The 17,235-nt window shown below is 47.4% G+C and overlaps 1 protein-coding gene across 2 annotated transcripts in view; it reads left to right on the forward strand.

Moving 5' to 3' along the window:
- The first annotated feature begins 1,081 nt into the window (after positions 1-1,081).
- The window catches only part of ELAVL1 (ELAV like RNA binding protein 1), an 84,701-nt gene continuing 68,547 nt past the window's right edge, over positions 1,082-17,235 (forward strand). Inside the window, exon 1 of one of the 2 annotated variants that reach the window (XM_069740251.1) lies at positions 1,082-1,229. The gene's annotated coding sequence lies outside the window, so the exon portion shown is untranslated. The remainder of the gene's footprint in view (positions 1,230-17,235) is intronic. The other variant, XM_069740242.1, reaches the window with a different exon arrangement.

Below are 17,235 nucleotides of genomic sequence, written 5' to 3' on the forward strand. Positions count from 1 at the left end.
TGAGGCAAATCTGACTGAGGCCACGGTTCACATTTGGTCGTCGTGAGGAAGGAGTCGGGTTTGACTCTGAAATGCATAGACAATAAACCAATTTGCCTTCGGATCGGCAGCGCACTGGCAGTCCACTCGCTCTGGCTAAATTCCCACTAGCCTACAGTGCAGCTTGATGAGGGTCCTATGAATAATGGGCACGGTCCTGTGACGGTGGGCACGGTCCTGTGACGGTGGGCACGGTCCTGTGACGGTGGGCACGGTCCTGTGACGGTGGGCACGGTCCTGTGACGGTGGGCACGGTCCTGTGACGGTGGGCACGGTCCTGTGACGGTGGGCACGGTCCTGTGACGGTGGGCACGGTCCTGTGACGGTGGGCACGGTCCTGTGACGGTGGGCACGGTCCTGTGACGGTGGGCACGGTCCTGTGACGGTGGGCACGGTCCTGTGACGGTGGGCACGGTCCTGTGACGGTGGGCACGGTCCTGTGACGGTGGGCACGGTCCTGTGACGGTGGGCACGGTCTGGCCTCCACCCTGGCAGGGAGTCTTTTCCAAACATGCACAAAAAGGCGGTAAACCGCAGTTTATGTGAAAAGGCTTCTTATTGCCAGGGAGTAGCTGATGCCCCCATTAGCTTCTATCTGCAGGGGTCCTGGATTTGGAAAGGTTACCACAACGCCCTGTATTATATGAACAGAGCCTACACTCCGTGGCTTCCTGGCTCGGCTCAATCCCGTCTCACAGTGAACATCCCCTCAGAGCATGGTCTAGTTGGCCATTTTCTGCTATTTCTCAGCCCTCTCACCATGTACTGACTCTGATGGTACTTGGCCGCACAGACATGCACACGGCACACTGCTGCTGCCGCTCCTCTAGTCACCCACATCCTCAGCCATAGCCGTGCCTCCCTGCTCAGCCCTAACCACTACGGTATGGCTGCTGAGGCGCCATTCTCCCGAGCTCCTGCTTGTCGTCTCCCAAGGCGCAGGCCGAGCCGCCATTATTTCCTAGTCGAGCGCCCTTTCACTTAACCAATGAGTTGGGGCGGCGACGGCGGGGCTTACACTAACTAGTGCGCATGCGCGGCCGATCTCCGCCATGTTGCTTTCCTCTCGTTTTCCTCTTTTTTTCACTGTGTGACGACGGAAGCTGTTGCATTTTCCGCGCTGGGAACGTGCTGGACCGGACACAGATCGTACGACTCATTCCTCTGTTTAGAGCGGAAAGCTCCCAAGGGTAAGCGCTATAGGAAGCGGGAAATAACGCCTAGTACACGTTGGGGAGAGCTGGCTGAGGCTGTAGCGGACACGGCTCCATGGCGGCCTTCCTGCGGCGCCTGCGTGAGGCTGCAGCGCGGCCTAGCCCTGTACTGCGCCGATGTGGAGCCGGCCAGTGTTCCGATCCCTGGCGGCAGGGCCAGGGCGGGAAAGCGTCCATGGCGGGGCTCCTCGGCCACTGACATGCTTTGTCACCCGCGGTCTCCATTGTGGTCCCCATGTCTGCAGTGACTGTGCTGCCGGCATAGTACCGTGATGCCAGGCTCTTAGTGTGGGCTCTTTGTGTCTAGTAGCGAGAACATTCTGGTGTGGGCAAAATAACATTCTAAGGCCCCTAATGGTATGTGCCCACGGTGAGTAACCGCTGCGGGCGTGTGCAATGTCCGACCCCCGTGTTACAGCATAGTGGATGGATTTCCAGAGCTCCCATGCCCGCTATTCATGCATCGTCACCCGTGGAGACAGACATGCGGTGCATCTCTCCAGACTGCAGCATGTCAATTTATCTTCTCCGCTGGGGAAATGTGACCATCCAATGTATTGGCCGCTGTGAATCCACACGGTTCAGTGATCACATGCCGATTCACCTGCGTTCAGTAGCCGGCAACAAACATGCCCCTCTAGTTCTGGCCTTTTGATTCTTTATGGCATTGCTGAAACGAAAACATCTGTCACCAGGCTTTGCTACCTCATCTGAAGTACAAAAAAAAAGACCCTAAATCCAATGATGTTTCACTTAATTACTGGGTGCAGCTGTTCTCAGATATAGCATGCAGCAGAGCGGTCTACAGACAGTGAGCTGCTTATCACAGGGGGTGGAGTCGCATTGCTTGGCAGCCAGTCAGAACACTGATCATGTCCTAGTGATGAAAACAGCACCCAGCCTGGTGAGCAGCACATGTTGGATTCAGTGTTTATCCCCTACAGCATGCTATCAGATTACGTAGCCAAACCTTTTTCCATTTGCTGTCCCTTTGTGTGACTGCATATTATGCGCACACTCACAATTCCCGTGTCCCCAGTACAAGTGTGTGGTCACGCGGCATCAGGTATGCAGTGACACTGTCAGTCACGTGCTGACTATTACCTGGCTTCTTTCAAAAGAAAAGTGTTAAGAGAAATGCAGAACTCTAGTTGGTCTGTGACCCCAAGTATGCAAATCATACTTATCATCACGTGAACATACATTTGCATGGAGGTCACAGTCGATTCGTGACAATGTGAAAGGAATCTGTTCAGTGGCTCTTATTTTACGTTTTCTTCTAATGACGTCTTCTTTGCATCTGTGCTGGAATGGGGGTAGGGTCTTCCGCTAGGACCCTTTTTTCTGCCTAAGTCCTGTGTTTGGACAGGTCACTGATTCTACAGTCACCTGCTTCCGTTTTGAAATTTCTGCTTATGAACCCCATGTCTGTCACTGAGATCCTTCTGTGAAAGCTAGCCTGTGGCTGGCGCTCATGGGAGATGGTGATTTTTGTTATAATATCAGTGCTGAGGATGGCAGCTTCAAGTCTACTGTATTTCAAGTGTCCTAAGGGGACTCGTACAGTAAAACGTGAGGAAAAATGTACAACTCATACTGCTATATGGACGGAAAAATAAGTTATAATAATAATCTCTTTATATAGCGCCAACATATTCCGCAGCGTTTTACGGTTTTACACACATTTTCATCGCTGGGCTGACAATTTAGATTAAGTATGTCTTTGAAATGTGGGAGGTAACCGGAGAACCCGGAGGAAGCCCACGCAAACACGGGGAGAACATACAAACTCCTTGCAGATGTTGCCTTGGTGGGATTTGAACTCGGGAATCCAGCCAGCGTACTGCAAAGCAACAGTGCTAACCACTGAGCCACCGTGCTGCCCAAAGAATTAAAGCTCTTAAAGGAAAGGTATCGCGTTAGTAGATTATTAATAAATCACTGTAATGTAGCATAACATGCTGTTATAACCAAGTTTTGAATGCATTTGAAACATATTTTGTGCGGTATAGGAGTTTAAAGGGACACTGTCACCTGGATTTGGAGGGAACAATCTTCAGCCATGGAGGCGGGGTTTTGGGGTTTTTGATTCACCCTTTCCTTACCCGCTGGCTGCATGCTGGCTGCAATATTGGATTGAAGTTCATTCTCTGTCCTCCATAGTACACGCCTGCGCTGTGCAAGATTGCCTTGTGCAGGCATGTACTACAGAGGAGAGAGAATGAACTTCAATCCAATATTGCAGCCAGCATGCAGCCAGCGGGTAAGGAAAGGGTGAATCAAAAACCCCAAAACCCCGCCTCCATGGCTGAAGATTGTTCCCTCCAAATCCAGGTGACAGTGTCCCTTTAAAGAAGGCACTGGGGGCTGACATCTTGCATTCACAGTAGCAGCACAAGACTAGCAGTGTAATAATACGGCACCCCATGGTCATAGGAGATAAAAGTACTGGACCCTATCTATTGCAATGGAACTGTCACTACTGTGAACTGGGCACGCCTCTGTGGGCTGCACAATTCACAGTAGTGGCAGTGTTCTGCTGCCATATTCATTGAGCCCTCAGATCTGCTAACATAAGCAGTATTGCTTCCAGCAGAACAGATCCTAGATTGACGGCTGAGGGGAGTAACATGCAGGAGAAAAGTACTGGCAGAATAGCAGAGACATCAAGGAGGAACAGTGTACCATTAGCATTTTTGGACCACAGGCTGTCAGTTGCTCAGGAGGAGCTGTGATTTATCCCTTTCTAAATGTACCGTCACATTAAGCGACGCTGCAGTGATATAGGCAATGATGCTGATCGCTGCAGCGTCGCTGTGTGGTCGCTGGAGAGCTGTCACACAGACAGCTCTCCAGCGACCAACGATGCCGAAGTCCCCAGGTAACCAGGGTAAACATCGGGTTACTAAGTGCAGGGCCGCGTTTAGTAACCCGATGTTTACCCTGGTTACCATTGTAAATGTAAAAATAAAAACAGTACATACTTACATTCCAGTGTCTGTCCCGCGCCGTCAGCTTCCCTGTACTGTGTCAGCGCCGGACGGCCGTAAAGCAGAGTGGTGATGTCACCGCTGTGCTTTACAGCTGGCCGGCACTCAGTCAGTGCAGGAAGCTGAGGCCGGGGGACAGACACCGGAATGTAAGTATGTACTGTTTGTTTTTTTTTTACATTTACAATGGTAACCAGGGTAAACATCGGGTTACTAAGCGCGGCCCTGCGCTTAGTAACCCAATGTTTACCCTGGTTACCAGTGAAGACATCGCTGAATCGGTGTCACACACGCCGATCCAGCGATGTCTGCGGGAGATCCAGCGATCAAATAAAGTTCTGGACTTTCCCCAGCGACCAACGATCTCCCAGCAGGGGCCTGATCGTTGGTCGCTGTCACGCATAACGATTTCGTTAACACGTCACAAAAAGCAACGATATCGTTAACGATATCGTTAAGTGTGACGGTACCTTAAGATAAGGAGCTGCAGGTCTGCAGTGAATGGCCAGGCATTGTGGAGGGGGGTGAGAGAGACTGATGGGAGAGAGACAGTAACTGCTTGTTATAGCAGATCACAGGGCAGTCACCCACAAAATGGCGCTGCCCTGTGATGCTACTCTTAATTCTGCCCCAGGGATGCCAGAACACCCAAAAGGGAGGGAAATGGTGATGTCAGCAGTTACTGCCCCTATTTTGCTGCTAACAGTATGGCTGCCGTCACACAGCAGTATTTGGTCAGTATTTTACATCAGCATTTGTAAGCCAAAACCAGGAGTGGGTGATAAATACAGAAGTGGTGCATATGTTTCTATTATACATTGCGAGCATCGGTAACACTGCGCGGGACGCCGGAAGGTAAGAATATAGCACTTTTAAAAAAATTATTTTTAACGTTATATCTTGTTACTATTGATGCTGCATAGGCAGCATCAATAGTAAAAATAGAGCGAGAGAGAATTTCCCTGATGGGAAATTCTTCCACGCATGCTCAGTTTGAAAAGATGGCATCCGTCGCTGGATTCCTGCTTTTCACAGTCAGCGATGGATCCTGTGTCCATAGGCTTCCATTGTAGCCAACGACTGGCATCGCAGGATCCGTCGCTGAGCGATTTTTCCGACATGCAGAGCAAACATTCCTCTTAACGTTTTCTCCGCCCGTCAGACAGCAATTTTCCGACGGATCCAGTGCATGACGGATGAAACGGAATGCCATCCGTCAAATCCGTCGCTAATAAAAGTCTATGGGAAAAAACAGGATCCAGCAGAAAAATTTGCTGGATCCTGTTTTTTAAAAAAAAAAAATCGACAGATTTCTACGGAAGCTCAAAGACGGAAGTGTGAAAGAGGCCTCACTATAGCTGCTTGAGGTCTAAAATGGAAAATGCTCCCCCTAGTAAATATATATTTGTAAGAAAATATATAATTTTCATATAGAAATGTTTGCAAACGTTGCATTAATACATTTTAATTACTATTTTAACCCCTTAGTGATGGAGCCAAATTTTTTAAATCTGATCAATGTCACTTTATGTGGTAATAACTCTGGAACGATTCCACATATTCCAGTGATTTTGAGATTGTTTTTTCATGACACATTATATTTTGTGATAATGGTAAATTTAGGTCAATATGTTTTGTTTATTTATAAAAAAAAATATCAGAAATTTGAGAAAAATGTAAAAAAATTAGCAATTTTCTAACTTTGAATGATTATCCCTTTAATCCAGATAGTCATACCATAGCAAAACATTAATAAATAACATTTCCCACATGTCGGCTTTACATGTGCACCATTTGTAAAGTGTTCTTTTATTTTGTTAGCATTTTAGGAGGTTTAAAAATGTAGCAGTAATTTTTCATTTTTTCAAGGAAATGTACAAAATTTATTTTTTTAGGGACCTATCCATGTTTGAAGTGACTTTAGGGGTCTCATATATTGGAAACACCCAATAGTTATACCATTTTAAAAACAGCACCCCCTGACATATTGAAAACTGGAGTCAGGTAGTTTATTAACCCTTCAGATGCTTTTCAGGAATTAATGCAAAGTGGCATGACAGAAATGAAAATGTGTATTTTTACCACCTAAATGCCTCTAACTTCTGAACAGATAACTACAGCAATCAGACTCTAAGGCCGCTATTTGGTCATGAATTGCCACCGCAAGCATCGGGACCACAAAATCATGATCTGAGGGCACCAATTGGGATAAATAGGAAGCCCCCACACTCTGTTAACCATATAGAATGATGTAGTCACTATTGACAGCAGCATCTAAGGGGTTAAACAGAGTTGGACGGTGCAAACACTGATCATGGCTGATGCAGCAAGTTATCAGCTATAGTGGACAGCCGACAGCTGCTGGATTGTTACCTGTATGGGGAGGCTATTCTCTTATATCTCAGGTCAGTTAAAAGACGTATTGGCTGTCATTAAGGGGTTAAGCTTTATTTCACAAAAAAACAAACTATGAAAACTGGTGGCACCTTCCCTTTAAAAGAAGGGAAGGCAAAAATGGAAAATCACTAGGCTGTGAAGTGGTTAAAGGGCTTTTTCACTACTGGACAGAATTTCAGGGCTCCAATTAAAATAATGGCAATTCAGCTATGCAGACACTACTGTTCGCGGTTCATGTGATGTTAGTCGCATCACCCTCTGGAAACTGGCGTTTACATTATTGGAACGAGGCTGCTACAGGAGGTAGCAATTTTATTGGGGCTTTGAAATTAAGTTTGGGTTGTGTAGTAGTGGACAAACACATTAGTTATTTATTTGGATGTGGCAATTCAAATCTTTTTATTTTTAACACCTTAACCGCTTTCAATACGCCTATTATTGGCAGTCATTAAGGGGCCTTATTCCTCAGCACTTCTTTTTAACAACGCTGAGGAATAAGTGAATAGTGCCACCCCTAGGCTGAAATTCCCCCTGGTGACAGCTGACACCCTGTGGTATCAACCCCGGCCGGTTTTGAAATCGATTGGGCTCATTAACCCCTTAAGTATTTCTGGCAATAGTGACGGCTAGGAGGTTAAAAAGACCCTCTATGGAAGGATAGACCACTCTCCTAACTGATTGTTGCTGAGGTCATGTGATGTTCCCAGGGTACGGTGGCCTGTTAGATCCAGCTATAAGCTGGGTCTTACAGGCTGTGTCCATCAGTCACTGACAGGTCTCGGGCACACTGTATGAGACCAGAGATCAAAGTGAAAAAAATACATGTCCCACAGTGAGACTAAGGATAAGTTCACACTAGGAGTTTTTTCATCGTTTTTTTAATCACAGAGCAAAGTACTGCAGTGCGCAGGCGCCGGGAAAGGTCAGAGAGGCCCAGCGCCTGCGCACTGCAGTACTTTGCTCTGCCCTCAACATGACAAAGTACGCCTGCGCCGGAGCCTGAAGACTAAAAGAGGACATCATCGCAAGAAGATGGGAGGCCCCGGACCGCGACGCCCATCGGATCAGATTGCCCGAGTATAATATAACCTCTTTTTCTCATCTTTCAGGTTACATCGGGGGCTTATCTACAGCATTCCAGAATGCTGTAGCTAAGCCCCTGATGCCGGTGGGCTTAGCTCAACTTCCATTTTGGGGGTGACAGGTTCCCTTTAAACCTGGGGTATATGAATCCTAAAATGATTGTTTTCTTTGGGGTTATGTGCCATAGAAATATGTAATCTGACTACCATTGTACGGATGACCCCTTGGAGTGCATGTATTAAAGCACTCCATATGTTACTGTTAACGCGGGATTTCAATACCTCACTGTGGAAATATGCTACTGGTCTCTTGTTTAATATGTTGTGTTATAGGAGAATGTGAATCCGAGATTTCTGTATCTTGGGATATTTGCAATGATAATATGCAATTTTTTTTTTACATTAACTGCATAAGAAAAACCCTTTGGATGTATACATTGTTAGCACCATTTATATTTTTCATTAATTAATCTGGGATCTCCATATACACTTTATTTGGGAATATGTACTATATCTGCCTATACCCTTGAATCTTTCACTTACAGTTGTGTGTCTGTTTTTTTGGGGGGCTTTATTAGCCTCCCTCTCTGTAGTACACATGCCATATGGTGTATCAGAAGCAGGATACTACATTGACCTGATTACTAACATATGGTACCTTATTATTATTAGACATTTTTATAGCGCCATTTTTTCGATGGGGCTTTACATGTGAAAAGGGGCAACTATAGACAAGTATAATAAGCATGAGCAAAAACAAGGCACACATACACTACCGTTCACAAGTTTAGGGTCATCCAGACAATTTTGTGTTTTCTATGAAAACTCATATTTTTATTAATCAACTGAGTTGCCAAATGAATTTAAAATCTAGTCCAGACATTGACAAAGGTTCGAAAAAAAGGTTTTTATTTGAAGAAGTAATTTTCTCCTTCAAACTTTGCTTTCATCAAAGAATGCTCCCTTTGCAGAAATTACAGCATTGCAGACCTTTGGCATTCTAGTAGTTAATTTGCTGAGGTAATCTGGAGAAATTTCACCCCATGAAGCCCCTCCCACAAGTTGGTTTGGCTTGATGGGCACTTTTTGTGTACCATACGGTCAAGCTGCTCCCACAACAGCTCAATGGGGTTTAGATCTGGTGACTGCACTGGCCACTCCATTACAGAGAGAATACCAGCCACCTGCTTCTTCCCTAAATAGTTCTTGCATAATTTGGAGGTGTGCTTTGGGTCATTGTCCTGTTGTAGGATGAAATTGGCTCCAATCAAGCGCTGTCCACAGGGTATGGCATGACGTTGCAAAATGGAGTGATAGCCTTCCTTATTCAAAATCCCTTTTACCTTGTACAAACCTCCCACTTTACCAGCACCAAAGCAACCCCAGACCATCACATTACCTCCACCATGCTTGACAGTTGGCGTCAGGCACTCTTCCAGCATCTTTTCAGTTGTTCTGCGTCTCACAAATGTTCTGTGTGATCCAAACACCTCAAAATTGGATTAGTCTGTCCATAACACTTTTTTTCCAATCTTCCTCTGTCCAATGTCAGTGTTCTTTTGCCCATATTAATCTTTTCCTTTTTATTAGCCAGTCTGATATGCCTTTTTCTTTGCCACTCTGCCCTGAAGGCCAGCATCCCGGAGTCGCCTCTTCACTGTAGACGTTGACACTGGCATTTTGCTTGTACTATTTAATGAAGCTGCCAGTCGAGGCCCTGTAAGGTGTTGATTTCTCAAACTACAGACTCTAATATACTTGTCTTGTTGCTCAGTTGTGCAGCAGGCCCTCCCATTTCTCTTTCTACTCTGGTTAGAGCCTGTTTGTGTACACACCATTGTAGGAAATCTTCAGTTTCTTGGCAATTTCTCGCATGGAATTGCCTTAATTTCTAAGAACAAGAATAGACTGTTGAGTTTCACATGAACGTTCTTTTTTTTCTGGCCATTTTGAGAGTTTAATGGAACCAACAAATGTAATGCTTCAAATTCTCAACTAGCTCAAAGGAAGGTCAGGTTTATAGGTTCTCTAATCAGCCAAACTGTTTTCAGCTGTGCTAACATACTTGCACAAGGGTTTTCAAGGGTATTCTAACCATCCATTAGCCTTCTTACACAGTTGGCAAACACAAAGTACCATAAGAACACTGGAGTGATGGTTGTTGGAAATGGGCCTCTATACACCTATGAAGATATTGCATTACAAACCAGACATTTGCAGCTAGAATAATCATTTACCACATTAACAAACTAGTGTATTTCTGAATCGTTTAATGTTGGCTTCATTGAAAAAAACTGCTTTTCTTTAAAAAATAAGGAAATTTCTAAGTGACCCTAAACTTTTGAATGGTAGTGTAAGTACATGGGTGAGGATACACTAGGAGAAGGTAGAGCTAGTTGTGCGGTGGTTCAGCAGACTGAGGATCACTGCAGGGTGTAGGCTTGTCGGAAGAGGTGAGTCTTCAGGTTCTTTGTGAAGTTTTCCGTGGTAGGCAAGAGTCTGTTGTGTTGGGATAGAGTTCCAGAGTATGGGGGAAGCAAGGGAGAAGTCTTGCGGTTGTGGGAAGAAGAGATGAGAGGGGGAGTAGAGAAGGAGATCTTGAGAGGATCGAAGGTTGCGTGTAGTTAAGTACCGGGAGACCATGTCACAGATGTATGGAGGAGACAGGTTGTGGATGGCTTTGTACGTCATAGTTAGGGTTTTGAACTAGAACCTCTGGACAATAGGAAGCCAGTTAAGGGCTTGGCATAGGGGAGAGGCTGGGGAATAGCGGGGAGATAGGTGGATTAGTCGGGCAGCAGAGTGTAGGATGGATTGGGGAGGTGCTAGAGGGGAGGCCAGAGAGTAGGATCTAGGGTAGGTCCAAGTCTGTGATGCCAAGAGATGAGAGAATCTAGCAGGAGGGAATGGTGTCGAAGTCAGAAGACCGGTTCAGGAGGAGGACAGAGTAGTGTCGCTTGCTCTTGACAGTTAGCAGGTCGTTGGTGACTTTGGTTAGGGCAGTTTGTTGAATGATGCGGTTGGATGCCAGATTGTAACTGGTCAAAGGGGGAGCAGGAGGATAGGTGGGTGGACAGTTCAAGATGGACATGCTGTTCCAGTCGTTTTGAGGCATAAGGGAGAAGAGATATTGGGTGATAGCTAGACACAGGATGGATCGATGGAGGGCTTTTTGAGGATGGGTGTGATCTAGGCGTGTTTGAAGGTTGAGAGAAAAACACCATTTGTAAGTGAGAGGTTAAAGAGGTGTGTTACAGCTTGGATGAAGACTGTGGTGAAGTTAGGGATGATAACAAAATGTCCTTATCCCCTGCCAGGAAGAGGTCACTACTATGGTGGATTCGGTCAAAAAAAACCTAAAGGTGGGCATCCCATGGATCTCCTCTCCATGCGTAATAATTACTACAGATACCAGCAAGTGGGGATGTGCCGCATACCTGGAAGGGAAGATCCTCCAGGGAGAATGGTCAGGTCCTCAAACTACAGAGAGCTCTATGCAGCATGGGAAGCCCTAAGGCAAAACCGCGGCCTGCTAGAAGGCCGACACTTGAAAATTCTATCAGACAACGTGACAACAGTTTCTTTCCTGCGCCACCAGGGAGGACCGAGACATCGATTGCTCCAGGATCTGGCAGACGTGATATTTTCGTGGGCAGAGAGAACAATCCTTTCAATAATGGTGGTACATCTCGAGGGATCCCGAAATGTCATAGCAAACTACCTGAGCCGACAAAGGATCTATTCAACAGATTTGGAACTAAACTATGAGGTATTCCAGCTTCTGTGCCATTGCTGGGGCAGGCCTCGGATAGATCTGTTCGCGGACAGGTTCTACTCGCTCAACCCGTCAGACAACCCAGAGGGTGTGGATGCGCTAAGTCAGAGATGGGGACGGTCCCTTTCCTATGCTTTTCCCCCGTTAGCACTCATTCCAACTGTCCTCAGAAAAATACAGGAAGATCAAGCAAGAGTACTCCTGATTGTCCCATATTGGCCGAACAGGAGCTGGTTTCCGATTCTGGGGAGGATGGCAGTAGAAGATTTAGTACGGCAGCCACAAAGAAGGGATCTCATCCACCAGGGTCCAATTTTCCATCAGGATTCAGGAAGACTTTACATTTTGGCTTGGAGCCTGAGAGCTCAGGGACTGTCTGACCAGGTCATAACCACAATCCATGCCAGCAGGAAGCCAGTTACTTCCGCTATATGTTATAACATCTGGAAGAAGTTCTGTCTGGAGGGTGACATGTCCGACTTGAGGGCAGGGAAACTAGATATCCTAAGTGTCTTAGACGTTCTCCAAGCGGGCTTCAGTAAGGGTCTTAGGCCCAGTACCCTAAAGGTCCAAATGTTGGCCTTAAGCGCCTTTTTGGTCTACTCCTTGGCCTCACCCTTGGGTAATACGATTTGTTAGGGCAATACAGCATCTACATCCCACAATCAGGCGGTTAGTTCTCCCCCTGGGTCCTTAACTTGGTCCTTGGGTCCCTATGCTCTGAACCCTTCATCCCGAGCGAAAACATATCCATCTCTCTCCAAACCATGAAGACTACATTCTTAATAGCCATTACCACAGCGAAACGTATAGGCGAAATCCAGGCCTTGTACATACGGGATCCTTATCTTCGCTTTTGGGATGGCCGGATAATCCTGAAACTAGACCCCTCTTTCATTCCAAAGGTGGCTTCCTGTCAAAATTTGCACCAGGAAATTATTTTGCCCTCGTTCTGCAAAAACCCCTCAAACGAGAGAGAGCGGGCCCTGCATGCTTTAGATGTCAGACGGGCTGTCATTAATTATATTGAGGCTACTAGTAGTTGGAGGCTGGACCATAACTTACTAGTTTTATTTGGGGGGAAGAATAGAGGCAAAAAAGCCTCTAAATCCACCATCGCGAGATGGCTTACGTCCGTAATTTCCCTAGTCTACCACTCTCAGGGCATCACCCCCCCCCCCTGAGGGCTTAAAAGCTCATTCAAACAGGGCATTTTCAACTGAGGGTGGGGGCATCTGTAAGCCAGATTTGTAAGGCCGCAACTTGGTCAAGAATAGACACGTTTTGTAGACTTTACAAGTTAGACATATTATCTAACCATCAGACTGCCTTCGGGAGGAAGGTCATCCAGGCAGTAATCCCACCCTGAGGAGGTACTTGGGTATTCTCCATGGTGCTGTCAGGAGGGATGTCTTGGAAAATAGGTATTTGACCTACCTGTAATTGTTTCCAGGAGTCCATCCTGACAACACTCTAAGTTCTCTCCCTGATTTGTATTATGCCATATGTTGTAATATATTGTTTAATAAATGTGTTTAAAGTTGCATCATCCATGGTGTGGTACTTGTTGAAACAGAGAAAATTGGAGTGGGGAGGGGCATTTTAACCTCTTGTCTTTCCTGTCCCTGTAAGGAGGAGGAGCACGTCCTTCATGGTGCTGTCAGGATGAACTCCTGGAATTACCGGTAGGTCTAATACCTATTTTCTCATCTTTCAGGTTACATCGTGGGCTTATCTACAACATACAGGTTACATCGTGGGCTTATCTACAGCATACAGGTTACATCGTGGGCTTATCTACAGCATTACAGAATGCTGTAGATAAGCCCCTGTTGGCTGTGGCTGAAGCTTATATACGAAAAAGTAGGTGACAGACTACTTTTAACTTCACCACTCACAAAGTTTGCCTCATCACTGAACATAATGTTCTGTGTAAACTGAGGGTCATGTTCCAATTTTTGTTTTGCCCATTCTGCAAATTCAGCACGCCGATCTGGGTCATCCTCGTTGAGATGCTGCAGCAGCTGGATTTTGTAAGGGTGCTATATGTGAGTAGCTAATATCCGCCGAAGGGATGTTCAACTGATGCCACTCTCCAGTGACATGCGGCGAGTGCTACGCTGTGGGCTCTTGATCAATGAAGCTAGGACAGCCACTGATGTTTCTTCATTAGTGACAGTTTTCTTGTGTCCATATTTTAGCAAATCCAACACTGAACCTGTTTCAAGAAATTTGGCAAGCAGTTTGCGAACTGTAGCATGGGAGATGGGTGGTCTCGTAGGGTGTCTTGCATTGAAATCTGCTGCAATAACCTGGGTACTGTGTTCACCAGACATCAACACAATTTCTATCTGCTCCTCACATGTTAACCCCTTCCCGACCTTTGACGCCACGTAGGCGTCATGAAAGTCGGTGCCAATCCGACCCATGACGCCTATGCGGCGTCATGGAAAGTTCGCGTCCCTGCAGACCGGGTGAAAGGGTTAACTCCCATTTCACCCGATCTGCAGGGACAGGGGGAGTGGTAGTTTAGCCCAGGGGGGGTGGCTTCACCCCCTCGTGGCTACGATCGCTCTGATTGGCTGTTGAAAGTGAAACTGCCAATCAGAGCGATTTGTAATATTTCACCCATTATAACGGGTGAAATATTACAATCCAGCCATGGCCGATGCTGAAATATCATCGGCCATGGCTGGAAATACTAGTGTGCCCCCACCCCACCCCTCCGATCGCCCCCCCACCCCCCCGATCTGGCCGGTACACTGCTCCGGCTCCCCTCCGTCCAGTGCTCCGCTCCCCCCCGTGCTCGTGTCCGCTCCCCCCGTGCTCCAATCACCCCCCGTGCTCCAATCACCCCCCCTGCACTCCGATCCACCCCCCCGTGCTCCGTTCCACCCCCCCGTGCTCCATTCCAGCCCCCCGTGCTCCGTTCCACGCCCCCCGCGCTCCGTTCCACCCCTCCCGCGCTCCGATTCCCCCCCCCGTGCTCCGATCCCCCCCCCCCCCCCGTGGCCCCCCCCCACCCTATCATACTTACCGATCCAGCCGTGGTCCCGTCCGTCTTCTCCCGGGCGCCGCCATCTTCCAAAATGGCGGGCGCATGCGCAGTGCGCCCGCCGAATCTGCCGGCCGGCAGATTCGTTCCAAAGTGCATTTTGATCACTGAGATAGATTATATCTCAGTGATCAAAATAAAAAAAAATAATAAATGACCCCCCCCCCCCCCTTGTCACCCCCATAGGTAGGGACAATAAAAAAATAAAGAAATTTTTTTTTTTCCACTAATGTTAGAATAGGGGTAGGGCTAGGGGTAGGGTTAGGGGTAGGGGTAGGGTTAGGAATGTGCACACGTATTCTGGTCCTCTGCGGATTTTTCCGCTGCGGATTTGATAAATCCGCAGTGCTAAACCGCTGCGGATTTATGGCGGATTTACCGCGTTTTTTTCTGCGCATTTCACTGCGGTTTTACAATTGCGATTTTCTATTGGAGCAGTTGTAAAACCGCTGCGGAATCCGCACAAAGAAGTGACATGCTGCGGAATGTAAACCGCTGCGTTTCCGTGCAGTTTTTCCGCAGCATGTGTACAGCGATTTTTGTTTCCCATAGGTTTACATTGAACTGTACACTCATGGGAAACTGCTGCGGATCCGCAGCGTGTGCACATACCTTTAGGGTATGTTCACACGTTCAGGATTTCCATCCTTTTTTTTTCCTGACTGTTTTTTAAAAAACTGCAGCTCTTGGCAGAAAACGCAGGTCCTTTTTTTGGTCCTTTTTTGGTCCGTTTTTGATGCGTTTTTTGATGCGTTTTTTGATGCGTTTTTTTGATGCAGTTTTCTAGCCAGAGTCTGTGTGTTTTCTAGGAATTTTTTTAGGGTTAAAATGGCTGAAAATACCCTAACCCTACCCCTACCCCTAACCCTACCCCTAACCCTAACCCTACCCCTAACCCTACCCCTAACCCTAACCCTACCCCTACCCCTACCCCTACCCCTAACCCTACCCCTAACCCTAACCCTACCCCTAACCCTACCCCTAACCCTACCCCTAACCCTACCCCTAACCCTACCCCTAACCCTACCCCTAACCCTACCCCTAACCCTACCCCTAACCCTACCCCTACCCCTATTCTAACCTTAGTGAAAAAAAAAAAAAAAAAAAAATTCTTTATTTTTTTTATTGTCCCTACCTATGGGGGTGACAAAGGGGGGGGGGGTGTCATTTACTATTTTTTTATTTTGATCACTGAGATAGGTTATATCTCAGTGATCAAAATGCACTTTGGAACGAATCTGCCGGCCGGCAGATTCGGCGGGCGCACTGCGCATGCGCCCGCCATTTTGCAAGATGGCGGCGCCCAGGGAGAAGACGGCCGGACGGACACCGGGACGCCGGGTGAGTATAAGGGGGGGAGATTAGGGCACGGGGGGGGCATCAGAGCACTGGGGGGGGGGCATCGGAGCACTGGGGGGGGGGCATCGGAGCACGGGGGGGCGGGATCGGAACACGGGGGGGGCAGCCACACTCCGCCCACGCACTTCCGCCCGCTCCCCGCACTTCCTGCTGCAGCGGTTCTGCACATCAAACCGCAGTAAAACCCGCAGATATATTTTTGATCTGCGGGTTTTACTGCGGTTTGGACCTCACAATGGAGGTCTATGGGTGCAGAACCGCTGCGGCTCCGGAAAAAGAATTGACATGCTCCTTCTTTTTTCCGGGAGCTATTCAGCGCGTCTTTTTTTTTACAATTTCCGGACCATGTGCACAGTGTGTCCTGTTTTCCATAGGGTACAGTGTACTGTACCCTGCATGGAAAACAGCTGCGGAACCGCAGCGGCAAAACCGCCGCGGTTCCGCGGTAAAAAACGCACTGTGTGAACATGGCCTTAGAATTAGGCTATGTGCACACGGTGCGGATTTGGCTGCGGATCCGCAGCAGTGTTCCATCAGGTTTACAGTACCATGTAAACATATGAAAAACCAAATCCGCTGTGCCCATGGTGCGGAAAATACCGCGCGGGAACGCTGCGTTGTATTTTCCGCAGCATGTCAATTCTTTGTGCGGATTCCGCAGCGTTTTACACCTGTTCCTCAATAGGAATCCGCAGGTGAAATCCGCACAAAAAACACTGGAAATCCGCGGAAAATCCGCAGGTAAAACACAGTGCCTTTTACCCGCGGTTTTTTCAAAAATGGTGCGGAAATATCTCACACGAATCCGCAACGTGGGCACATAGCCTTAGGGTTAGGGTTGGAATTAGGGTTGTGGTTAGGGTTAGGGGTGTGTTGGGGTTAGTGTTGTGGATAGGGGTGTGTTGGGGTTAGGGTTGTGATTAGGATTATGGCTACAGTTGGGATTAGGGTTAGGGGTGTGTTGGGGTTAGTGTTGGAGTTAGAATTGATGGGTTACCACTGTTTAGGCACATCAGGGGTCTCCAAACGCAATATGGCGCCACCATTGATTCCAGCCAATCTCGTATTCAAAAAGTCAAATGGTGCTCCCTCACTTCCGAGCCCTGACGTGTGCCCAAACAGTGGTTTACCCCCACATATGGGGTACCAGCATACTCAGGACAAACTGCGCAACAATTACTGGGGTCCAATTTCTCCTGTTACCCTTGTGAATCTAAAAAAATGCTTGCTAAAACATAATTTTTGAGGAAAGAAAAATGATTTTTTATTTTCACGGCTCTGTGTTGTAAACGTCTGTGAAGCACTTGGGGGTTCAAAGTGCTCA

This window comes from Ranitomeya imitator, chromosome 1 (assembly GCF_032444005.1).
Source record: "Ranitomeya imitator isolate aRanImi1 chromosome 1, aRanImi1.pri, whole genome shotgun sequence".
Lineage (NCBI taxonomy): Eukaryota > Metazoa > Chordata > Amphibia > Anura > Dendrobatidae > Ranitomeya > Ranitomeya imitator.